Source organism: Neodiprion virginianus, chromosome 5 (assembly GCF_021901495.1).
Source record: "Neodiprion virginianus isolate iyNeoVirg1 chromosome 5, iyNeoVirg1.1, whole genome shotgun sequence".
Lineage (NCBI taxonomy): Eukaryota > Metazoa > Arthropoda > Insecta > Hymenoptera > Diprionidae > Neodiprion > Neodiprion virginianus.
Genome location: NC_060881.1, coordinates 12388045 through 12397503, shown reverse-complemented (window position 1 = coordinate 12397503; position 9459 = coordinate 12388045). Strand labels below are relative to the sequence as shown.

The window sequence follows — 9459 nt, the reverse complement described above, 5'->3', positions numbered from 1 at the left end:
GCTAGAGGATCCATTTCGATCTGCCAGTATCCACTCTGAAGATCTATGGTGCTGAACCAAGTTGCACCAGCTATCAGGTCAAGTGTCTCGTCGATTCTGGGTGAAGGGTAAGAATCTTTCTTCGTTATATCGTTCAGCTTCCTGTAATCGATACAAAATCGTTTGGATCCGTCCTTTTTGTTAACAAGGACGATTGGTGAGGCCCAGGGGCTGGACGATGGTTCGATCACGTCGTTCGTTAGCATGTCTTCCACGAGCTTCTTCACCCCTTTTCGGGCGTTGAGAGCGAGTCTTCGAGGAGCTTGTTTTATTGGTGAACTCTCTCCGACATCGATCTTGTGCTTGACGGAAGTACATCGGCGCTTATCACTACTATTCTTGGCAAAAGAATCTAGAAACTCTAGTAAAAGAGGTCTAAATGATTCAACTGAGCTGGTTTTAACGAAATCGAAGATTTCTCTACAAGGCTCAGTAAATGTGAAGAAAAGTGATGTCGAAAATCGTCTTCAAAAAGTTCTATTTCTTGAATTCTAGGAGGAGTCCAATAAATTCCATTCCTATTTGTACAAAGAACTACTTCGCGATTGTTTGAAGCTAGTGAATTTCTCTCAGTCGAGATAACACAGTTATGTGCTGCAAGAAAGTCTATTCCCAAAATACCTTCATATCCCAGTAAACATGAGCCGGTTAAAATGTGGTTGAAGAAACGTTAAGGTCGTATAATTATGGTATAGGTAGAAAATATTACCGTGTTCGATATACGGTAATTTTTCAGTAAAATATTAATCGTTGTCTCTCCACAAATATTATACGATTTTCATTACACGTACATTTAAACAACGGTTTCTAGACTAATAATCAACGTTTTGTTTACTAGTTCAATTGCTAATTTAAATTCGTTAAAAACCGGTATATTTATAGATATTAAAATACAAATTTTCTACGTTTCATCGTCAACGTTTTGTTGTGGTAAGCGAGATTCGTAGTATAAACGTGTGGTAAAACCGTTTATATTTCTAGTCTTATGAACAGTTAATATACATGTTTTATTCCTTCACCGGTAACACAAGTTTAACGTTTCATTCACTGCTTTTCTACAACATTTAAACAACGGTTTCTAGACTAATAATCAACGTTTTGTTTACTAGCTCAATTGTCAATTTAAATTCGTTAAAAATCGGTATATTTGTAGGTATTAAAATACAAAATTTCTGCGTTCCATCATCAACGTTTTATTGTGGTAAGCGAGATCCGTAGTATAAACGTGTGGTAAAATCCATTATATTTCTAGTCTCATGAACAGCTAATATACATATTTTATTCCTTCACCAGTAACACAAGTTTAACGTTTCGTATAGTTACCATACCTTGCCAATATGTTCTCATTAATTGTTTAATAATTAAGTCAATACACTTTTGATCTACTGATCACATGTAATACGTGAAAATTACGTCGTACATAGACTTGTCATATCGATACACAGAATTATATACCTACTCGGGCCGAAACGTAAACAAGATTTGTTTCGTACCTTTCTGACCTTCATATCCAAGAATACTACCCTTTTCAACATAGTGAGGGCAGGAATCAACTTTTACATCATTTACTTACATATTGCGATGTTTGAATTTGGAACTATAATCATTATATTCAAGTTTTTCTCATGTTAGCAGTGACTAAAATTCAACGTTTTGTTATCCTCCTCAGCACGTTTTTCTGATTACCTTAAATTTTGTAAACAACTGGTCATTCGATTTCCAATCTTTTTTTTCATTCGATAAACTAGTAAGTATCATCAAAAATATGAAAAAATTCAGGTGACATAACACTAGAAGTGATAATTTTATTCTACGTAATATTGTAAAGTAGAACAATATGTTACCTCCATTTTTTCAAATTCTTTTCCTTGTGTTATTGTTAATTCCCCAACATAGGAAAAAAAGTTGAAAAATCGATGAACAGATTTTTTTACAAAGGTCACCAAGAAATTACGTAGTGAGCATATAAGTGCATCCCTTCGCGGCGTCTTTATTAATTGTAAAACATACGTTTTCCTATACCATAATGTATATATTGGAATAACCCATGCTAGGAAAGCGAGTGGCCGTAGATGAAGCTCGTGTACCATGGATGTTACATATACGTATAATGAGCGCATGTATCAAACGACAAGCGGTCGCGAAGAATCGAGAATGTCCTAGCGTGAAATACTCGCGCCTCTTCTTCTGCCTCTGATTGGCTCGCTAGGTCAGCGTGTTGTAACTCGTACGGTTCCTGCACGCTGAGAGCCGAGGACGACGCGCCAGAATGCCCCCCCCACCACCGTTCGCGAAGGCTCTCAGCTCACGCGATCAGTGAATCAGTCTAATTTGACCAACTTCCGAGGTCAGTGCGCGTCCGGGTTTGTGTGAGCCTTCATAAGCTGGTAAGTACAAATGTATTTTCTATTTGGAAAAATTTATCACGATGATTCAATACAGACGAAAATGACAATGCAGGCGTAAATAACCTGACAATAAAAAGAAGAAACAAATACTTTGTGATTGCGTCGTACTTGCTTTTGAACGTCGCCGAAAGGATGTAGGCACAATAGAATTGCTTGTACATAATGCTATAAGAAGCATGTCTACGGTATGGAATATATACTGATTGCAAATAGAAGCCGCAGATATTTATTGTTAGCTTCACTCTTACTTGTGTAGGCATCGTTTTTCTTTTATAAGGTTATCCAGTGAAATAGATCGCTAACACATACGTATCATGTACGAATGAACGATCATTTAGTGGCTGCATCTTTTCCCAATAAACACACAGTGGTTGAAATGATATATGTATAATAGACCTGTCAAGACACGTTGAGAGAACGTTGAAATGGCACATAAAGATTATTCTACCTAGAATACAGGTGTTAAATACTATGTATTTTCAGGTACGATATCCGCCTGTTATACGGGATTCTTGTAGTTCATGAAATTCGTACAATTTCCGTGAATTATACGACTATTCTGCGTCCAATGCGGAATTCACCGGCACCTATTCACGTGTTTTCTACGTATATACAGATACGTTTATTTAAGTGATGTGTGGGACACGAATAATTTATCGACATCCACTTCAGTTCCACAGCGGTCACGTTTCTTAAACGTCTATTCAACGTACATGTGTTTATTGGGTTCTACATTAATCAAATTTGCGTATATTATACGTAAATACTCAGCAATGAACGTGATATGGTGTGGTAGCCGCTTTTTTTTTTTTTTTTACAATACTGTAATGCTTTCAAGTTCGATTCGCTGACCTCAAACTCTTTCAGTGCTTTACGTTTCTTGAAATTCTCCCAAAAAATTTCAGAGATAGTGTTTCACATCTCTAGTGAAATGTCAAATAATTTTCATATTCAGATGTTAGAAAGTTTTCTTGAAAAAAATTGACATACCAAAAGAATGAAATTGCCCTGATTAGGGAGGTTTATCTTTATCGGGATTACGCAATTAACCCTACGATTAACTTATTTTTCCCACTTTCCGTCTGTGCACGGGGTCTTTTATGGAACAGCCAGATTTTCCATATGTTTCAGGATTTTGCAAAATCAGAACAAATTTGGGGTTACCTCTCAAAGTATGTCTACTATACATTATCTAAAAGTTGTCGGGATTGAAAATTTTTGTTCATCAAAATTGTAATATTCCCAAAAATGCATGAGAAATTTAGGATCATAATTTCTACAGTTTCCTCAAAGACCCAGTGTACAGACGGAGGATTAATTACCGGATAAATAAACACTGTTGAGGGTTTCATAAACGTTTTAATGCCGTTGAATTCGTCATTGTGCAAACATCTTTTCGATGTAAAATTGAATTTAATTTATTCACACGACTTTACTACCATTGTGTAACCGGTTATTGAATATATATATATAGAACTTTGGTTGAATTATTGGGATATTATATGTAGATTGTAGATATATGTGATTGTACAATGAGTTCATTGTCAGCCTAAAAGTATGGTGAATTTTCTGAAGGCTGATTATTAACGTTCTTTTCTTTCTATTGTTCACAGGGGCGCACAAATATAAGTGGATGTAATACAAGACTGACTGGTACATTTTAACGTAAAAATTTAGTTTGGTGTATGTAAGTACAGATCATTATATAACAATATGCCTCTTGATTTGAAAGTCTTAAGCAAAAGACAGTTGCGTCGGAAAAAAGCCGAAAATATAAATAGAGCGTTTCTTGATCTCACGAACAATGACATCGCGAAAAAACACATTTTAACATCGGAATCTCATGAAACCCTTTTGGATAGGAATGCTATGTATACCGAAGAAGCTGAAGGTGCAGCTATTTGTCATGATTATAATGTTGTTCGCGTTGTTGAAAATAACGACAATAGAAGAACCGTGGATCATGATCACAGTAGTGTAGAGTCAGATAGCTATTTTAGTGACAATGCAAGCGTTGGATTATCATTACTTAGTTCTGAAAATGTTTCGAGCTGTGAAAGTGACGAATCACGTTGTAATAATGAATGCGATTTTGTTCAAAATTTACGAACCTGGGCATGTATGAATAACATTACGCATACCGCAATAGATCAATTGCTTGTGTTATTAAGACCAATGCACTCTGTTTTACCAATAACTGCGAGAACTCTCCTTCAAACACCAGCTTGCACCAGTACGTTACATCTTGAAAACGTTGAAATGTGTTATTTCGGATTAGAGAATGGTTTGAAGAGCAAACTTGAAGGAGGTCTTAAAAATGAAATACAGCCTGTAAATGTATTGCAAGTCGATTTTAATATCGATGGTATTCCTGTTTTCAAAGGTAGCGGAACGTCTTTCTGGCCGATTTTGGGACGTAGTGTCAATTTGATCGACGATAGTCCGTTTGTAATTGCCGTTTTTTATGGGATGGGTAAACCTATGCCGTTATCTTTGTATTTGGAAAATTTTATTCAAGAGACATTACATTTAACCGAAAATGGATTTGAATTTAATGGTAAAAAATACGTCTTGCAAGTTCGTCTTTTTGCGTGCGATGCTCCTGCAAGATCTATGTTGAAAATGTGCTTAGGTCATTCCGGTAAGACTGCTTGTGAGAGATGTAAGATATGTGCTATTCGTATTGGCAATAAGCTCTGTTATCCTGTTGGTAAGAAATTTCGGAGGCGAAAAGATCGTCACTTTTTTTCGCCGCGTAAACACAATCGTCATATAAAAGGACGCTCACCTCTCTTACGTTTATACCTAGGGCTAGTGACGCAATTTGTTTTAGATCCCATGCACTTATTCTATTTGGGAGTTGTAAAAAGACTGATTCTCAAATATTGGGTCGAGGGTTCACGTGATAGTAAATTATCCAAGCAAGTTATATCGATTCTTGAACGTTTGATAAAAAAGTTGGCTCGATATGTTCCTGCGGAGTTTCCTCGGAAGCCCCGAGAATTGAAAGAATTGAAAAGATGGAAAGCAACAGAATTTCGCTTTTTCGTGTTATATTCCGGACCGGTTCTTGTGCGAGACGTGCTAAGCTCAAAAAAGTATAAGCATTTTCTGTCGTTGTCTGTCGCTGTATACATACTGTCAAATGCAAAGTTGTTTTCAAAGTTCGGTAAAATCGCGAAAGCGTTACTGAAAAAATTTGTCGCTCAGGGTGCTAAGTTATACGGACCTCACTTTGTCGTATACAATGTTCATTCTCTGCTGCACGTAATAGATGATGTTAAACGGTTTGGCCCACTAGAGGAATACAGTTGCTTTGTATATGAAAATTATTTAGGCCATTTGAAGCGTCTTATTCGGTCAAAACGGTATCCACTGCAGCAATTAGGTAATCGACTCGCAGAACTGAATTGCGTACGTAAGACTAGATCCCAAAAAAAATATGTTGCCAAATTCAAATCTCCAATCAACTCGCAGGAATGTCAGTCATTGCAAACTAGCAGATTCAAAATATCAATAAAACAGCCGGATAATATAGTGGTCTGTGGTAAAGAAATACTCGTTGTAAAATCGATTGTTAATATTCATGGAGACTACAGAATAGTGGGTACTCCTTTCAAATATAAGCGGGATTTTTACAAAAAACCTATAAAATCGTCGAAACTGGGAATTTTTTTTGTCAGAAGCTTTAATCGTGCAAAGTCTTTTTCTGTAAGTGAGATATCCTACAAATGCATTTGTTTCCCATTTAAAGATGGCTTTACTGTTATCCCGATATTACACGAAAGAATATAAGCAATGATAATCCAAAAGTTAGCTTTTTCTGATTTAGCCCGTGTTCTACAAAAATTCATCATTTCTAATACATTAATCAAATTTAACAATCAGTTAATATGAAAGGTCGTGGATCTCATCACTTACAAATCATAGCTGATTATAACACCAAACATAAAATTTTATACTTTCAACACTTGTATTCAGGGCAGTAAAACGATGTATGCCATTGTTGAATTCGTGGTTGGCGAGAAGCGAGAATGTGCATTAGTGCCAGTTTTGTGGCTGGTGGATAATAATACCATCTGCTACTGGCCACGCACGAAGAATGAGGAGCATTTCCTAAAATTAGTCAAATCAAAGGCAATATATCAGAAAACATGGCCCAAGTATCCTGTTCACAACGTTCTGCATACTGGAGGTGATTGCTTACACTTATTCACTAGTACTGATCCTTGATGCCATATTCCTTACTTCTTTGATTTGATATTATTCATTCATTCATATTCACAGTGATATTAATATAATACTGATAAGTACATAATTTATGTTCGTGTATATATATGTATATAGTGAGTCATTCATCAAAAATTGCATGATATTTGTTTTCAAAATGAATATATGAAACACAATTACATGTCTCAGGCTGTTAAATTAATTTTGTTCAATATGTTGCATGATTTATAAGGCACATAAAACGAGCAACATGATATTCATTTCAATTTTGTGTCGTGCTCATCTCTAATTGACCATCAATTATCGATTTCGTATCATGTCTTTTGTATCACATTTGGTGTTACTGTTCTTCACTGCGGTGTGTTGTTAAGATGATATTTCTTAATTAATAATATATATACCAATGTATTTCATAACTGATATTTCCTGAACAGAAAGCTTCGACGCACTACAAAAGACGATGACGCACATCATAGAACACGGTACATCCGAGGAAGATGGCACAGTTTACACCATTAGTAAGAAATCCACAGGGCATTGTTATGAAAGAGAGTCGCAGAGCAATGATGAAGATGAAGAGGGCAATGATGAAGCTGTCGTACATGAAAATATATCCAAAAAGCGTAAACATACAAAGAAATCCAAGAAGAACAAAAAAAAGAAGGTAAAGCGTCAACGTGAGACGTCTTCAGATACTGCAGATGATACATCATCAGTTGATGAAAATTCTCCACCAACACACCATCCCACTTTGAACCCACGACAGAATTTCAACATATCCAATGCATCACCTGTTATCGTTTCTGTAAATGAGACAGCTCGCCCTTCAGCCCACAGTTTGACAAGGTCGATAACTGAATATGACCTATCAACGTCACAAACTTTAGCCTCAACCTCGAATTTGGTAGCTGAAGCTGCAACTGTAGTTGCATCCCGAAATCCACTGAGGCCCATTGACGAGAAAGCTCTACAATATTTGGAACGTATAAAATCTTGTGTAGACCAGAATCAACTCATGCTGAGGAAAATCATATCGAGGCAGCAAGCAACTAACGTGGACAGCGTACAAAGGCCAGAGGTATTTCCAACGCTTCCAATTGAAACAATCGAAGAATTTGCGAACCTCGAAGAACTTCTCAAATCGAATGAGCATCGAATATACCTGGTGAGTAGTGCTTATGGAATGCACGGTTATGAAAATTTAGTATGAATGGGGATATTATTTCAAATATTTAGTCTGAGTGAGCTCATTATTCCAGAATCTGGAATACATCTGATGTGCAATCTGTCTCAGCATATAAAAAGTCATATCAGAATATCGAGATACTTCTTGATTGAGATGGGTAACTACTGAATTTCTTTGTAGACACAAAAACTATCCTCTATTGGAGGCACAAGTGGCCGTCAATGCGTATTGGCTGTTCTCAAGTCATTACTAACAAACGAATTAGCCATGCAGTTCAATTGGGCTGGTAGAGATAAAATTGCTTTCCAAAAGACACTGGTGATGCAAGTTATTTACGGTAATTCAAAAATAATTTGATTTCCATAAAAATTTCGACTTTACTTATAGGGTACTCTCAAATAAATATAGAACAAAAACTTTCATTGATATACAAACCAAGTGTACGTACAGTGTAAATGATATACATTAATAATATTTATTTATGTATTGTTGAAATTCATTGCAGTTAAAGTTTTCATGTCACATTTTGGTGACTTTGCCTTTTTTCAGATGCTGTTAAAGCTACTTTCCATGGTAAGGAATTAGTAAGCGATATCAAGGAAGCGAATATTGCAGCTGCAGTTAAAGATTGGTTGAAACTCGCTCGATCGCGATACTTCTACGTACCTAAAAGACGCCTTCAATAGTATCTGTGTTCTCTTTCGAAATAATGTGTCAATACTTTTTCTAACTCACTCTGCCAGGATTGTGATTTTTTTTCAAGTCCCAAGAGAAAGCTAACGATTTTCCTCATTGAGGTGTATCCACTGTATAATTAGTTTGTTTTATGTTTCATTCGTTGTCAAACCACTCGTATCCGATACAAGTTTTTGTTTGTTTAGATTTACTTAAGTTTACTGTATGTTGTACTTCTATACTCAAGTCCGGAGTAGATGAAAGATAACGATTTTCCTCATTGAGGTACAATCATTGTATGATTATTTTGTTTCATGTTTTATTTGTTATCAAAGTACTCGTATCGGATACAAGTTTTTGTTTGTTTATATTTACGTAAGTTTACTATTTGCTATAGCTACTATACTCTTGTGAGTATATCTATGCAATGTAGGTATTTGTAAAAGACTGTGTATATATTACATCTCAGTCAAGTTTCACGGATTAGCAGTGATATCAGGAAAGTTAATACTCCAACTGCGGTCCAATATTGGTTAAAACTTGCGTACTGCGTACCTAGAAGACGCCCTCTATAGCATCTGTGTTCTGTGTTGAAATAATGTGCCAATACTTTTTATTATTTTACTTTGTCAGGATTGTGATTTTTTACCTAGTCCCGAGTTGAAAGCTAACGATTTTCCTCATTGAGGTGTAACCATTGTATGATTATTTTGTTTCATGTTTCATTTGTTATCAAACTACTTGTATCGGATACGAGTTTTTGTTTATTTATATATACTCAAGTTTACTATTCAATTGCTATAGCTACTATACTCTTGTGAGTATATCTATGCAATGTAGGTATTTGTAAAAGACTGTGTATATATTACATCTCAGTCAAGTTTCACGGATTAGCAGTGATATCAGGAAAGGTAATACTCC

General features: G+C 35.8%; 1 long non-coding RNA gene across 1 annotated transcript; it reads left to right on the top strand.

The window, feature by feature from the left end:
* Positions 1-7785: 7785 nt before the first annotated feature.
* On the top strand, positions 7786-8961 carry LOC124305505 (uncharacterized). The gene is made up of 3 exons (XR_006908398.1): positions 7786-7842; positions 8044-8200; positions 8413-8961. It is a non-coding gene; the product is annotated as an uncharacterized LOC124305505 (long non-coding RNA).
* Positions 8962-9459: the final 498 nt, after the last annotated feature.